The 16,481-nt window shown below is 47.7% G+C and overlaps 1 protein-coding gene across 2 annotated transcripts in view; it reads left to right on the top strand.

Annotated features, from left to right (window-relative positions):
• The window catches only part of FBXL13 (F-box and leucine rich repeat protein 13), a 2,326,763-nt gene that overhangs the window by 1,684,075 nt on the left and 626,207 nt on the right, over positions 1–16,481 (top strand). The window lies entirely within an intron of this gene.

Below are 16,481 nucleotides of genomic sequence, written 5' to 3'. Positions count from 1 at the left end.
CCAGGGCCTAGCTTAATACAGCATGTTTGGTCAATGTCTTCAGCCAGTGGTCCACCCGCCACCTGGGCCCTGGTGGCAGGGGGAACCCCCGACGAGCCATGGACTTCACAAGGGGGAGAGGCTGCAGGGAAGGTGTCTCTCTTGGACCAATCCTCCCATACATTTCCCCCCTTTCGTTACTCAAGTAACGAATACTGTAACTCCCTCAACCTCTTGCGTTCCTCTTCCTCAGCTACAGCCTCATCCCATGCAGGGGTGCCTTTTATGGGCATCCATGCCCTACACACTCCTCGCAGGCTTTCCCCCCTCCTAGCATACTCGTCCGGGGTGCAGGTCAGATATATACAACCTTCATCTTCTTCCAAATCCACCCACACCTCCTCATACCATTCAAGTACACGGGGCTCTTTAATTGTAGTGTGCCACAGCCTGTCTACTACATCTCCGCTGTGGTACCTGGACACCATCTGGAATCTTGGTGTGGTTTCTGTTCCTGTTTGTACCTCTACTTCCTGCATATGTTGTATCGTACCGCGAGCGTTGCCCATTGTCACCATCATCATTGCACCGTTTGGTACTGCGTTTGCACAACATCGAAGGCCCACCTGGCACATACAAAAAATAAAAAGGAGGAACACTACTGTCGGCATCAAAAATTTAACAGTCATTCCCAGCCATGATGGGACCCAGGAGAAGATGTTGTCGAACCATGTGCTTGCTTCTGCTCCACCTTCCATTTTCATTCTTTCTCCTAGGTTATGTACGGCTTCGATCACATGGGATAAGGAACCATTATCTGCGTCTTCGGAAGGTACGAAAGTGCAGCAGGCACTTCCAATTTTTCGGCAAACACCTCCGTCCATCGCTGTTAACAGGTCTAAGACATACCTATTTTGCATGGTCATTAGTCGCAGCGCCCGCAGTTCCACCTTTATTACGTTAAATCCTTCTTCAGTGTCATTTGCCAGCTGGATCAGCTCCCAGCATGTAATTTGGAGCCATTTTGAATTTGCTCGTGCCTGGATGCTAGGGATGAGTGAGGCAAAGAAAGTCTCTGCAGAGCTGAATAATCGATATCTGTCCGGGATCTGTGCCAGTAGCTCTGATGATGCTTTTGATATGTAGTTCAATGATCGTCTGTTTCGTGACAGCATCTCCCCCTTATTACCGGAAGACAGGACGTATACTTGTGATTCTGCGGTTGGTTGGGCCTCATTCTGCTGAGGGGTCTCTCGCATTTTCTTGCTCCCATCAATGTGGCTTTCCGGTATCACCATTAGTGCGTAATGTAGGGTGGCCAATGAGCAGCTGCCACTCCAGGATTGTGGAAGGTGCAGGTATGCCTGGTTGCCACATACCCAATAAGTGTCCAATAGGGCCGCTGTTCCTTTTCTCATATCCGGGATGGTGAGGGTCTTGTTGCAATTTTTGTTTACCCCCATGATAGCTTTCCCGTCTCCCTTGAAACACAGTTCATAGTTTATTTCTTTCTGTAGCTTGAAGGGCTTTTCAATGGCCGTCACCCAAGTCAATTTTGAGATGTGCTCCTTCCATACTGGTGTGCATGTTTTCTCTATCCACTGCAGTTTCTCTGGTGCCACACCTCGCAGCGCTTCAGCTTTGCACATTATTTCTTCATTTTTCCACTTATTTTCTGAAAATAATGTCCCTTGTATTATAAAGAATGGTTCTTCCAAACATATCACTCCTTCCGCTTTCGGATAACAGGTCTTCTCATTCTGCAGCATTTTAAAAGTTACCTCGTGTGCCTGGAAGGTGTTCTTAATTCTGCACAACGTGAGATGAAGGAGACATTGGGCATCCACAATAGGCAACTCTTTTGGCAGCAATACTTTGGGTGTACCTGAAGCATGGGGAATGAGGGAGCAGACATAACAGCTCTCATTTGTTGTTTGCTTAGCAGTTGCACTCATGTCTGCATACCATTTATTTGTCTGGTGGGGGTGTCGTGGGTCTTCCATCTTGTCGAGTCCCAACCCGTAATACTTGTCGTATTTCCTCCTTCCCGCCTCCCTTTTCCTCCTATTATTTCTAAGATATCTCCCAGCTTCATGGGCGAGGAACTGTGTAGGCCCCCCTTTCTCCCGTCCGCCCCCCTTTCCCCATTCATTGTATAATGCTTTGTATCTCACCGTCATCTCTTCATTCTCTTTCTTTATACTATCAAGCAGTGTGTTTTCTGTTGTGGGGGTGGGCACGATGGTGGGGGTGTTGTACAGCCATGATATAACAGAAGGGTTGTGATCATTTAAACTGTGGGCATTGTAATCAGATGCTTTTGGCGGGGAAGTTGTGCTGTTTCGCATTTTTTCCTGCAGTCTTTCATTTGAAGAGGTAGCAACATTGGGCGGTGTCGTATAATATCCCCATACAAGTTTAGATCCGTCCCACACCAAAAAATCACCTTCTTTAGTATTTACAGTTGTGGTTTGATTTGTTACATTAATCCCGTTATTCCCTCCCCCCTCGTTCATCTCGATAGAGATGAACGCTATAAACCAATAAGTAACCAAGCCAAACAGTATTGTAAAAAATAATGTAATGCATACAGACAACCCACACTCATACGAATATCTACATCTTTCAGCTAAAACTTCTCTATATCTAACCAATCTATTCATTGCAGGCTGCCCGTTTGTTGCCATGGTAGTTCCTGTTTGAGATATAAAAGTGCATTAAGTGCGTGCATGTAAACATTTTTGTTGGCACTGTATGTACCAGGAGGTCATAAAAGGGAGATGGGTGGGGTCGTGGGGGGGAGGGGTAAATGCACAGAGAAGGGAGCAGACAATATATATTTTTCACACCCTTATTTTCACTTAAACACATTTTTCTTTTTTTTTTCATTTATCTCGATCAATAACCTGTAATAGAATTCTTTCGTTAACAGTTTTATCTATCAGTTACACTCCTCCATTCATTTGTTCTCGTTCACTCATCATTTTCATTACTTTTGTTTGCTGTTGTCTGTGCCTCCCATCCACCTCTTCCTGTACACTATTATATGCCTTTCGCACATCTGTCAAATGTATCCAATATTTGAGCCCCTTTACTTTTACAGCTGTAGGTGTACAAAATACCACTTCATACGGCCCATGGAACCTTGGGGCATTCCACCGGCGCACAAAGCTCCGGACATAAATGAACTCTCCTGGCATTAATTGTACCTGTGTTTCAGGTTCCGCAAGGGACACCGTTGTGTTCCCTTCTTCCCTTGTGAATGGTGGTGAGAGCTGCCTTGAGATTGCACGCGCTGCCCTAGTTAGCTTCTTCAGGTATTCTGTGAATTCATCTCCCAATATGGTGGCGCTTCTGTGTGCATCTGAGTGTTGGCGTAGTGGGGAATGTGCTGTATGCATCAGTCTCCCTTCACAATTTCGAGCGGGGACAGATGGTGATCCTTGCTCGGCTGATTCCTCAGCTCAAACAGTGCAAGGGGTAAGCAGTAGATCCAGTTTTTCTTCAACGAAAAACACAATTTAGACAATCTCCCTTTTAACAGACCGTTCATCTTTTCGACAACGCTGTTACTTTGAGGATGATAAATCGAGCACAGTTTATGCTTTATTCCCAATAACGCGGCCACTTCTTTGAAGAGCTCGTTCACAAAATGAGTGCCGTTGTCTGAGCGAATTACATCGCAAATTCCCCAGCGCGGGAACACTTCCCTTACTAGGAACCTTGCAGTGCTCTTAGCATCAGGTCGCGCACATGGACCCGCTTCCACCCACCTGGAAAATGGACATACAACCACTATCATGTAGCGTGCCCCATTACACCTCTCCCCCATGTCTGCATAATCAATGTGCAGTTCTCTGAAGGGCCCTGTTGGTTTTGGAATTGTCCCCCTGAGTGTCCGTAGGGTCATCCCAGAGTTATATATTTGGCACGTTGTGCACTCCATTGTCAATCTAGATATGTGTTCCTGGAGACATGGCACAAACCATTCTTCCTGTATCTCTGCTGCAATGTGTTGTTTAGTATTATGCCCTGGAAAGTGTAATTGCTGAAATGCTATCTCTAACAGTTTGATGGGCATTACTACTTTTCCTGAGTTATTTTGGTGCCACAATAAGTCTGTTGCCGATTGGCTGCACCCCCTTTTTTCCCACACCATCTTTTCATCCTTCTTGCAGCTCTAGTATTTGTGATATGGGCATGGCATTGTATCCTTCTGGAAGCTCTTTGTTCGTCTTGTGCTGCAATAGGTACTCGCCTGTTCCATGTCTTTCAAAATACGAAGCCTCCTTGGCAGCAGCGTCTGCTGCCGCGTTCCCCAAAGATACAACGTCGTTGTTGGACGTATGTGCTTGGCACTTCACTATTGCTACCACTGTTGGATCTTTTAGGGCCTCAATCAATTCCTTCAGCAGTTCAGCATGTTGCACTGGGGTCCCATCTGCCCTTCGAAACCCTCTCAGCCCCCACCGGGCTAGACCTCCGTGTACTGTCATCGTCATGTAGGCTGAATCTGTATATATTGTTACTGCACATCCTTTAGCTGCATGTAATGCTTCTATTAGGGCGATAAGTTCTGCTGCTTGGGCTGAGAAATGGGACGGAAGGCGATACTGTACTAGTACTTCATACTCACCTTCTTCTAGCCTCACTACTGCTAGTCCCACATGTTTCTCTTCTGTGTCCATGTCAATCGACGCTGACCCATCCACAAAGTACACCTCTCCCTCGCTCAGGGCATTTTCACACACCACCGTGCCCTCCCCCGTTTCTCCTGTGTATGTTGCACAATTGTGTTCTTGCATGTCCTCTAGTGTGCATGGTTCTGTGATGAATGTTGCCGGGTTTAATGTCCTGCACCTTACCACGTGAATATTGGCGCTGGACAATATTATCTCATAGGCAGTTGCTCGCTGTGTGGTCAGTGTGCTTTTTGATCTTTCAAGTATTACAAATAATGAGTGTTCCACAAACAACGTGACAGGGCACCCCATTACTATTGTGGCACTTTTCTTAATGGCGAACGCGGCGGCGGCGAGAGACTGCTCGCACGCGAAGTGGCCTTGCATCACTGCATCTAATGTGCCACTATAGTAAGCCAATGGTTTGTGTCCTAGGGAAGTCTTTTGTGTCAGTACAGCTGTCATAAGAGTTCCCTTGCAATGTGAGAACAGGTAAAATTTGCGCTCATAATCAGGATTGGCGAGTACTGGAACACTCGAGATCAGCTCTTTTAGCGACCCAAACGAGTCACTAATTTCTTTTGACCACTCTATTTTCCTGTTCTCTTGCTGGGCCTCTTTGAGTGCTTGCAGTAATGGCCTGGTGTAGGCTGCATAATCTAGTATCCATGCTCTACAATAGTTACACATTCCCAAGAATTTCTGCATCTCCTTCACTGTGGCTGGTTCTCTCACTGACCTTATTGCTTCTACTCTGTCAGGTATTGTTCTTTTCCCGTCTTTTGATATCGGCTGTCCCAGGTACAGCACTTCTGACTGACAGTATTGTAGCTTCCCCTTGTCCACCTTGTACCCTTTATTCGCCAGCAGCGTCAAGAGTGTTACTGAGTCTCTTCTGCACGTCTCTTCACTCTGTGCGCAGACGAGCAAATCGTCTACGTACTGAATGATCGTGCTTTCAACTGATAAATTACCCAGGTCTTCGTGTAGTATGCGGTTCAATATGCTTGGACTTTCACAGTACCCCTGGGGTAGCCTGCAATGCTCGTATCTCTTCCCCCCCTAATGTGAATGCTGTCAAGTATCTGCTTTCTTCTGCCAAGGGGATGGAGAAGAATGCATTTTTCAAATCAACCACTGTGAAATGCGATGCCGTTTTTGGGATGCTGCACAGTATGGATGCAGGGTTCGGGACCAAAGGGAATTCTTTTTGTATGACGTCATTTAGGGGGCGTAAATCTTGGATCATCCTCCAAGCCCCTCCCTTTGCTTTTTTGATCGGGTAGATACAGGTGTTACATGGGGAGTTTGAGGGCACTATTATCCCCTGTGCTAGCAATGCATTTATTGTCTCTTTTATCCCTTCCTCAGCTTCGTGGGACAATGGGTATTGTTTCACTCGGGGCACAATTGCCCCTGGTTTGAGTTTTTTTACCACTGGTGTCACTCCATGCAACAAACCTACATCATGGGGGCTTGTTGTCCACAAATTGTTTGGCACCACTCGCATGTCATCATCAAAAAAGGACGGTGGCGTTCCCACCACTGCCATCAACTGGACGGGTACTTGTCTTGTCTGAATCAAAATGTCACAGGGCATTGCTATTTCCATTATTATCTTGCCATCACTCTCCGCATCAGAAAAGAGATCCTCATCAGATAAGTCTCGTAGGGCAATATCAGCGTTGATGCACAGTACAGTGCGCCATTCACACCCATCTATGTCCATCCCAATTACTGCAATCCTTTTTGCTGATACCTGTACAGCATGCAGGTCTAAGGATACCACTGACCCTGGTGCTATGTCTGGGCGTACTATTGGGTGGAAGATAAATTCTGCAGGTATTCTCCACTCTAACTTTTTTAGCTCGGGAACCACTTGGGCCAGTGTTTTTAAACCTTCAATGAACATTCTTTCGTCCACTGGCATGCTGCATATTTCTGGTGCTGTTGTCCGAGCCTGCACCACCAGCATTACGCGTAATGGGCATATTCCTAGGGTTGAGCACACTATCCCTCTTTCTGTAAATGATATTGTCATGTTAAGCTTGCTAAGAAGGTCCCTTCCGAGCAGGTTTATTGGCGATTGTTCATAATACAGTAAGGGTGTCTTTATCGTTTTACCCCCCACTGTCACATCCAAATCTTCTGTGTAAGGAACTTCAATTACAGCCCCAGAGAACCCCTGTGTCTCTAACTTCCGGTTAGATAACGGAAACTGGCCCTCACGGATACATGATTTCTCGGCTCCCAAATCCACCATGAATATGAACTGCTTGTCTCCTATCTGCGCCCCTACCAATGGTTCCTCCGCTGCATCGTAGGTGGTAGATAGAACAGGACACGCAAGTGTTCTCTGTGGGCTGTCCTATGCTGGTTGTTTCGTTGTCCCCCCTGGCTGAAGACGCTTCCTGAAACTACTGACACACGACTATAGGGGGCTGGAGCTGGTGCTCCATTGGCATTCGTTGCGAAAGGGTTGCCTGGGGTGTAGTGCATAGTATCATTGTTTTGTGGGTGATTCTGTGTTCTGTAATGATGCGCTTGCCTTTGCTCTGGGTACCCCTGTTCTTGTTCCCACTGTTGTCGTCCCATTGGAAGACCATATGGGCTTCCCGGGTGAGGGTTGCCATAGTGTTCTATCTCTGGAAATCCGTTGTTTGATCTACTCCTGCACTCTCTGGAAAAGTGCCCCCACCTCCCGCAGTTCCAACAGCTTCCCTGCGCACCTCTGGGACCTTGCCATCCATTTCCTCCGTTTCCCCCGTACCCTTGTCCACCCCCTCTGCGACCCCTGTACCCACCTCGTCCCCCTCAAGGGGCCCAATCTTGCCACTGCGGACCTCCACTCTGCTCCTGCTCGTTCCACTGTCGTTGCCCTGCTCCTGCCCAATTCGTTGCCATCCTCCCCTGTATTGCTACCAGCCCCTCCTCCTCCTCTTCTCCCTCCCTGCTGTGAGGGAGCGCGGCTACTGCTGCAGCGACCTTCACCAGTTTTGTTTGTACTAACTTTGCCTCGTCTGCCAATCTTTTTTGCGCTATCTCCTTTTCCCTCTCTTTTATTCGTTTACAGTAGTGAACTATTATGCTCTGTATTTCGGGCCACCCTTTTGCTTCAATGCCTGCAATTTTGTCAAGTGCCTTTTGTACCTCTTATGGGAGCCCTCTCTTTATTATAAAGTAAAATAATGATGTTGATTGATACCAGGGCTTGCCCGTTTCCGCTCTCCACATCTCCTGGACCCGCAAAATGTAATCCATAGCATCTTCCCCATCATTCATCGTACATTGCATCACTGACTGCAAATTTGGGGTGTCTGGGAATGTCTCTCTTAATGCATCCCATACCCTTGCACGTACTGTGTTAAAAGAGGCACCATCATGGCGATCACAGTCTAACGTTACTCCCGGGAAGCCAGCTTTTACCCATACTCTGTCAGCTTGATCCCCGACTGCTGATATTAGCAGACTATTCACATCGCCTATTGCTAGAGGTACCCCGGCTGTGTGTTTCTCAAATGCATATATCCACTTTCTTGCCCCACCTGATAGCGGTGGTAGTAGCTTTAACAGATTGGCCTTATCCATCTGAGCCCAGGGTATGTAATTCGTTCTCCCTCCTCCCCTGTGTATTAGCGGGAGTTGTAACTTCCCCTTTGTTGTCTTATCTGTACTCGCCTTCATTCCGTTCTTTCCTAGTGGCGCCATTTTCCCCAACCTATTCCTTAGACGTCCTGTCCACTCTTCTTCCATGGTTCTCCCTGGACACGCGCCATCCACCCCCTCACTTCCTCCTCCCATTGCCATGCTTAATCTTTCACTCTCCTCTAAGTCCTCTTCTATATCACACAATAGCTCCTCTCTACCTCCTGTGGTCCTTATCTCATCGTCAGTACGCTCCTCCCGCTCCTCCAGTTCAATTATTCAGGCCGGTTCTTCTCGTATCCTAAACAATATCTCCCCCTTCTTCCACCCTTCCTCAATGGTTTTATCATGACTCTGTGCTCTTGATGTGAGCTCTGACCTAGCAGCATTAGTCGCAGTCTGTTCACATATGCTTTTTATCCTCGAGAGCTCGTCTTTTGCTACAGAGAGCCTGGACTCTAGGTCTTCTGTTAGTTTCTCTATGTTCACTATTGGTGTACTTACCTGTTCGCGCTCTCTATAACTCTCATACGGTGGGGGTGCTGTTGGCCCTCGAGTCGTAGTTACTGTTTTTGGGGGTACATATGTTGGGTCACTGTATCCTTCTGCAGGCACTGGCTTATTTAGTATTGGGTACAACCTAGTTACCTCTACTGGTGACTCCCCTTCTGGCAACACCTTGTCGTCTTTTGGTATCAGCAATGGATTGTCAGTGGTAGATGGCAGATCAGTACCTAACTCCCTTTTCTTGGGCGGGGGTACTTCTTCAAACAATCTCCATAGGTCTAATATTTCTCTCCTATTATGTAACTGCTTCCCCTTGTATTTTAAACAAATGCATGTAGCTACCATATCTAGGACACTCTTGTCAAACGATCCCCCTTCTGGCCATATTTGGGGTAACCCTTCCCCCTTTAGCTCTGTAATCCACTGATCGTGATATTTCTTAATGCGTTCAGCATACCCAGGTAGATTCTTACAAATATGGGCTAATGGTGTTTCTGCCCCCATAGTTTGTGGTTGCTTGATACGGATGTATATCTATATATATATATCTTTATATAGATGTATCACCAGATATATCTAAGCATTTGTGTATCACTGCGTGTGGGGACCTGCGTGTGTTTCCGCCACCTGAACAATATAAGAATGGCCGTGCACAGCCTCTATTCTGTATACTTTTAGGGGGCACATACAAAAGCAAACCACCCTTCGTACACCACCAATATCTTCAGCAAATTTATCCCAAAAAAAAAACAGTTTCTTTACTGCATTGCGCTCTTCCTTGTAAAATTTCTTCTGGTCACACTTACTATGACCACACCATAATTATGCACTTATGACCACTTTTACACATTCATCGTGACAAATATGTTCTGGCACATGTGATGCGTACACACCCATAGGCAACACTCTATTCACAGCTCAATTTGTAATCCATTTCCTCCCTTGCTAGCTGTCCCTTTCTTTCTTAATCTGATATGAATTCGTCTTGTAGTTTTGATATAAGCTTGTCTTTCTACTTAGATTATCTTTTTTTTTTTTTTCTTACCCTGTTTTTTCCCCATAAACCCAGAGAGAAGAATAGAAAGAATAGCAGTCACTAATGTATTCACCGTGTCTCCCTTTTACCAGACACCTTTATCTTATTTTCACTTCTTCATATATTCCCAGTACTAGTCAAGATAGCACTATGCGGCGCCGCCTTCTACCCCCTCGCGGAGCTAGGTTCCCGTCTCTTTATCTCTTTTCACCTCTTGATCCTAATGGCCATATGCAAAGAAAAAGTAAAGAAAGCCTAGAGTGGTTCTTAGTAGTCCCAAAGTGTCCCCTTTCAAACAACCTCGTTCCTTGTACTGTTTTCCTACCCTGCTCCCTTTATGGTCGCTCGCACTTAATACTCACGTGCCCGTCTTGAACCGAGAGTCTCCAAACTGGGACCGTCCAGGCAGTGTTGCCGTACGCTCAACGGTCAGCCCCGGCTCCGGCGAGCGGTACTCAAAGGGGATTTTTCAACCGGGATCCCGTACCCTCTCTCTGTTGAGTGCGCACTTCTGAGCGTACCGGTCGCCGTTGGCGGGCAGCCTTCCGGAGCCGGCGCAGCGTGCGTACCCCTTTTCGACCAGAGATTTCCGTGCCAAAGGGGACGGTAGGGATATATATGTTAAGGAAAAATAATCATCATGCTGTCGGGGTCACCACTGAAGGCGAGCGTCCCCAGATAGCACGATCCTCCCCACAATGAGAGACAATAATGGACTCTCCCAAGATGGGAATAAGGCTAAGACAAAGTGCGGGTGAGCTTAATGGGAGTTTATATAAGTCAGAATAGGGCATGCAAAGGACTCTGCAAACTCTGAGAGCGCTCTGTCTGACAATAGCAAAGATAGGAGTATATATTTACAAAATGCATCATAAGAACCTACACACTATAGGGGGCACAAGTTCGTGGGGATTGGGTGGCGACGACTAACTATAGGTGCAGCTGTGATGTGGTTTGCCGTGGTTGGTGGACGTCACTGGTTACCCACGTGGGCCAGGCCGGGCAGGTCAGCTGGGCTCATCCGGGCGGTGTTGTTGTGCCAGCCGTGACCAGTGTCAGTGATGAACGTCTTTCTTGGCTTTCTGCCCTAAGGCCACGCACACCGCATTCATTCAATATTGCAATATTATCTTCCCCGGTAAATCTTCCAATAGGTTATTCTACAGGTTAATGCAACACAGGAGGAATGTACCTAGAGTGGGGTCTTCTGGTAATACATCAATACATGGTTACCATTGTCCTTTTGACCGGGTATCATAGGTCGTGAGGTTGGGTCTGAGGGCAAGGGACGAGCTGTCCAAGTTATCATGTCTCGTTAGAAGTAATTATGAATGTGTTCCTACAGTGTTGCTATAATATTGGGTTTCCTAATTTTACAGGGGCCATTAACTTGGGGTGAGCTGGTGGGTCGTGGAGCCTAAGAAAGGGCGCCTTCGGGCCTGCGTTTATGGCCGGGGTTTACTGCTGGGTTGTAAATAATTCAGGTGGCTGGCCGCGGCCCTGGGAGCTGCGGGGGGAACGTGAATGTTTGAAGCGGCTCCAGCCGAATTGGGGGAGGTGAAGCAGAGCAGCACAGGCCTCTGTTTTCCGTCTGGCAGGCTTCAATGGGGAGGAAGGGGGAATGGCCTTGGATATGCCCACAATGGTATTTTTCTCGTGCGTTGCAGATTATGTGGAAGAGGCATAAACATTCATATAATGTACAATACTCATTGAGTCTTTTCAAAGCTTATGTTTTCTACATTGTTAGTGCCTTTTACGTGGCCATTTCAAATGCGTTACCTATACCCATTTTGCAATTGATAACTATATGTTAAGTATTTAACAACCACAACATTTTGTTACATTTCTATACATGCACGGTAAGCGAGGTAGTAGTAAGGTTGGTGGAGCACGCAGGAACAACTGGCCAATGAGACTGATGGCAGTGACACATGGTGAGCTTGGACATACATATTGTGCATTTTCGTGCACCATTTACATGAGCTCCCAATGGGGTTGAATTTGTCTTCCTTTGCATTCTAGCAGCATTAGTTCAGTTATGGCATGGGACCTTGGGGTCCATTCCTCGAGGCGAAACATATAACATAAAAACCCCGGGATACTTTTACCATTTGCGCATAGCTACGGGGATGTGGGTACTTCAACCAGAATGCCATCTAAACACACATTCTGCCATCTTCATGGAGGTTACATGTTTTAGTCAAAAATGTCATGGAGAGAAGAGTTTCATCACAGGTAGTTTGCTCATTAGTATTTGGGGGCTCTGCTTTTGTCGGGGGACCATTTTACAGTTCTTTTCCACCCCGGCCCTGCTGGCCGGGTCATACTGAGAACAGTGATACACTGCGGAAGGTGAATGTTACAGTGTTTGCATCTAGCACTAGCTCATGTCCGTCTGTTCGTGGGAACGGGCACTCAGCGGATCTGCCAGGGAGCTGCGGCCGCAGGGACACGTGAGACTCTCCAAGGGTGGGGGCCGCGCTGCGGTGCACAGGGCCCATGCCATTTTGATTTCACAAAATGGTTTCCAGGGCCTAGCTTAATACAGCATGTTTGGTCAATGTCTTCAGCCAGTGGTCCACCCGCCACCTGGGCCCTGGTGGCAGGGGGAACCCCCGACGAGCCATGGACTTCACAAGGGGGAGAGGCTGCAGGGGAGGGGGGTCTCTTGGACCAATCCTCCCATACACATAATGGACAACTTCATCGATATATAGGAGAAACAAAAGGGGGGCAAGGACACATCTGTGGCACTCCCCTCTTATTACGGAAAAAGGTACAGCCATTTCACCACCCAGGCCCCAGCGCACCCTTGTTGTGTTATTCAAATATAAATGTATGATAATCTGGAGTAGGTTGTCCTTAATCCCCCTTCTGGCTATAATGGCCCACAGACTCTCTTGATACGCAGTCAAATGCGGTCCTGAGGTCCACAAATAATGTGTACAGCTTCCTTTCCTGTGCAAACTCCCGGAGAAGTTGGCTATCTCTCAGTTGACCCTCCACACTGAATCTATTAGTTGCTTGCACGACCATCAGTCTGGCTTTAGAGCATCCAGAGGCATGAAAACTGCTCTTCTGAACACCCGTGAAGACCTGCTATCAAACCTTGACACTAACACTCCCCACTCATTCTCCTTGACCTCTCCTCTGGTTAACCACAACATCCTGATCGCACGTCTGCGTGATACCGTGGGAATCACAGGTCAGGCTCTGGCGTGGTTAACCTCCTTTCTCTCCGACCGCCCATCCCAGGTGGAACTCAGAGCCTTCCTCTCGACTATCGCTCTCGCAACCGGTTGCGTTCCCCTGGGATGTAATCTATCCTCCTGGTTCTACAGCGTCTATATGGCTGCATTGGCACATGTAATTACCACTTTCACCTCTAACTTCCAGTGTTACGTGGATGACACACAACTATCTTTCAGGCTACCCTCAGCTGCCTCCTCCTCCTCGCTCATATCTGACTGTCTGTCCACTATTCAATCATGGTGTGCTGCAAACTACCTCTGCCTCAATGCCAGTAAGACTGAGATTGTTCGCAATGGGGCCCCTGCTCCTGCTTTCCCACTTTCACTCTGGCTGGCCTACCTTGGCCCTGTGCACGCACCCACCTGCAAGGCTAGAAACCTTGGGGTCATCTTCGACTCCACTCTCTCCATCTCCTCTCACATTTTGGACATCTCTAAAATGTTTAGCTATCAGCTACACCTCCTCGAGGTACTCTACCTTTTCTCACTTCCCCCAGCGGCTAACTGTCTCCAGAGCCCTGGTTCTCGATAGCATGGAATACTGCAAACGCCTCTTCCTCAACCTCCCTGCTTCTGCTCCGCGCCCTCTGCAACTCATCCAGAATAGAACCGCAAGATTTATAATTGCCCTCAAGTACAGGGACTGCATCTCTCTGGCACTGAAATCCCTTCACTGGCTCCCTGTGGCTGCAAGGATCATGTTCAAGACCCTTGCATTGTCCACAAGACTTTCTGGGGCCTGGCACCTACTAATCAGCAACAATGCCTACCTAAATACTGACCCACCAGAGCCCTCCGCACATTTACCTCCAACCTTCTGCCAGTGAGCCGGTTCTCCAAGCAGAGATTTGGAGTTAGATCTTTATCCCCTGCAGGGGCCTCCCTCTGGAATAGCCTCCCTGCCGCCCTCCATCTTGAGCCTTATCTCCTTAAGTTCCGGGAACTCCTCAAGACATTCCTCTTCCTTCTCTCTCCCTCTACCCTGCCAGCCTATCTCTCTGCTCTTTCCCTCCTTTTTCCATACAGCTTGCTGACTGGCCGCCTGGTGTACCTCAGAGTCTCACAGGTCCCTGACACCCTGCCAGTCCTCTTGCACTCGCCTCTGGGCCCTGCACTCGCCCCACCATCACTGCACTTGAGCAATGACCCAGGAGAGTGGCTCTCTCTGCACTTACCCCAGTCTCCACCGACCTGTCCCTCCCTCTCAATCCTCCCCTGTAACTGTCTGTGCACTTGCGCAATCCGAATGCACCTACCTGAAAATCGTCTGTCTGTTCCCCCCTGTCTTCACTCCTTAATTGCACCTGGAAAACTGCAGAATCGTCGTCGGACCTATTTGCTGTTGTCTCAACTGTTAATTTGTGTGTGCATTTACTCTGCTTGTGCAGACTATTATCATTTCAGAATTTCAAGAGTTCTGAACGACTGTTGTTTTTTACCCATGTTCCCACCCTCCTTGAGTGCTTTGAAACACTTGCCATGTGTATAGGCGCTGTACAAATAAACATTACCATATACCTTAACATGTTCCTTAGGGTCCAATATTTCTGCGTGATCAGGTTCAGGCGAAGCACCTGGTCGATGGTGCTTATCTTCGGCCGAAAACCCGCTTGTAGATGGTCTACTAGGCCCTCCTGTAGGACCCATGCTTGAAGGTGCTTGTATATGATTCTGGTCAATATTTTTCCTACCCCATCGAAGAGGGATATGGGCCTGTAGTTTATCGGGTTCTCCTTTCCTCCTTCTATATATATGAGGATTTTTGTAGCTTTCTGCCAGAACTGGGGACTTTGTTTGCCCTGAGGATCATGTCAAAAAGATGCCACAATGCTGGAGCCCATACATCTGGCCAATCCAGACCCAGCAGTCCTCCTTGAATCAAATCCTGCCTGGGTCCTTTTCTCTTTCTTTTAGTGAACTGAAACGGTCACCAGTCCCACAATAAACCAAGAACAGCAGAGTCCTTCCTGAGAGCAACGCTCCATTCCTGACGCTGTGACCCCGAAGACTCCTACAGAACTAAACTCGAATGTCTTAAAAGCCATGCCTGAAGACCAGTCAGCTGATTTCAATATATCTTGTAAAGACAATGCTGCTGCAAAGGCCTTAGAAGCCATTGCACCTCTAGCAGAATGCGCTCCAGAAACACTCAGATGAATACCTGCCAATTCCATAACCTCTTGCGTGAAACGGTTTCCTGCGTTCTATCAATAATTGATGCACACCCGGCAGCCTAATTGCCTCCATCGCTTTCTCATAATCTTTAATGTACCGGGCTACGCATAGCTTTGGATTATTTGGAAAATATGGATGGGAAATCACACTGGACCCACCTTGCTCGCTTAGCAATATTAAACGCTACCCAATCCAAAATAGAAAATGTTTCTATTAACTTCCAATGCTTAAAAATTGGACACTCTCCTACATGACATTAAACAAAGCAACATTGCCAGTTTACCTGACTGCCTGGTCATTGACAGGCTCTCATTCTCCGGCCAAGAGAGAAATAATCTAAAGACAGTGTCAACGTCCTAGAGAACTGACCATCACGCTAGTGGTGGTTGCCGCAGCTTCACTCCATGTAACATCCGTACTACACCCGGCCGCTCCCTGATGGACAGTCCATCCACTTTCTCGTGTCCTGCCGAAGTAGCTGACCTATACACTCGTATGGTCCGGAATGCCAGGCCATCCTGACACAGACTCGCTAGAAAATTAAGCACCTGCACTATAGGTGCAGAAACGGGAGGAACACTCTGTTGGGTGCACCAAAGGTCCCACTTGTCCCATGCAGCGCCATAGCTCTGAAGCGTGGAGGGAGCCCAGGAATCTTTAATGCATTCAGCAGTGACACTCGAAAGTCCTGGTAGATCCCATCTCTTCCCGAAACACTGCAGGCTAAAAGCTGCAGGTTCCATGCTCTGATCAGTGGGTGTTCCTGACCCAACGGACTCACCAGGAGGTTGTGCTGAAGTGGAATCATCCTCGGAAAATTTGAGGAAAGTTCCTTCAGATCTGGAAACCAGGCCTGGGACTTCCACAATGGAACTACCACCACTAACTCAGCCGTCTCCCTGTGAACTTTCACTAGTAGTCGTGTGGACATAATGAAAGGCGGGAAGGCACTGATCCCGTCCAACTGTGGAGGAACAAGTCTGTCCCCAGTGCACCGGGATCCAACCTCCAACTGAAATACCTGGGAATCTGCGCGTTTAACCTGGATGTGAAAAGATTGATGTCCAGAGGGCCCCAGATTGCCTAAAACTTCAAAAAACTTCTGTATGCAACCTCCAGTCGCTGGCATCTACCAGATAGCACAAATTCCAATCTGCCACAACATTCTGCTCCCCTGGGATATACTCTGCCGTCACTATGAAA

Source organism: Ambystoma mexicanum, chromosome 12 (genome assembly GCF_040938575.1).
Source record: "Ambystoma mexicanum isolate Mex_15411 chromosome 12, UKY_AmexF1_1, whole genome shotgun sequence".
In the NCBI taxonomy this organism is placed as follows: domain Eukaryota; kingdom Metazoa; phylum Chordata; class Amphibia; order Caudata; family Ambystomatidae; genus Ambystoma; species Ambystoma mexicanum.
The sequence above is the reverse complement of the archived record's forward strand: the minus strand, read 5'-3'. Positions and strand labels throughout refer to the sequence as shown.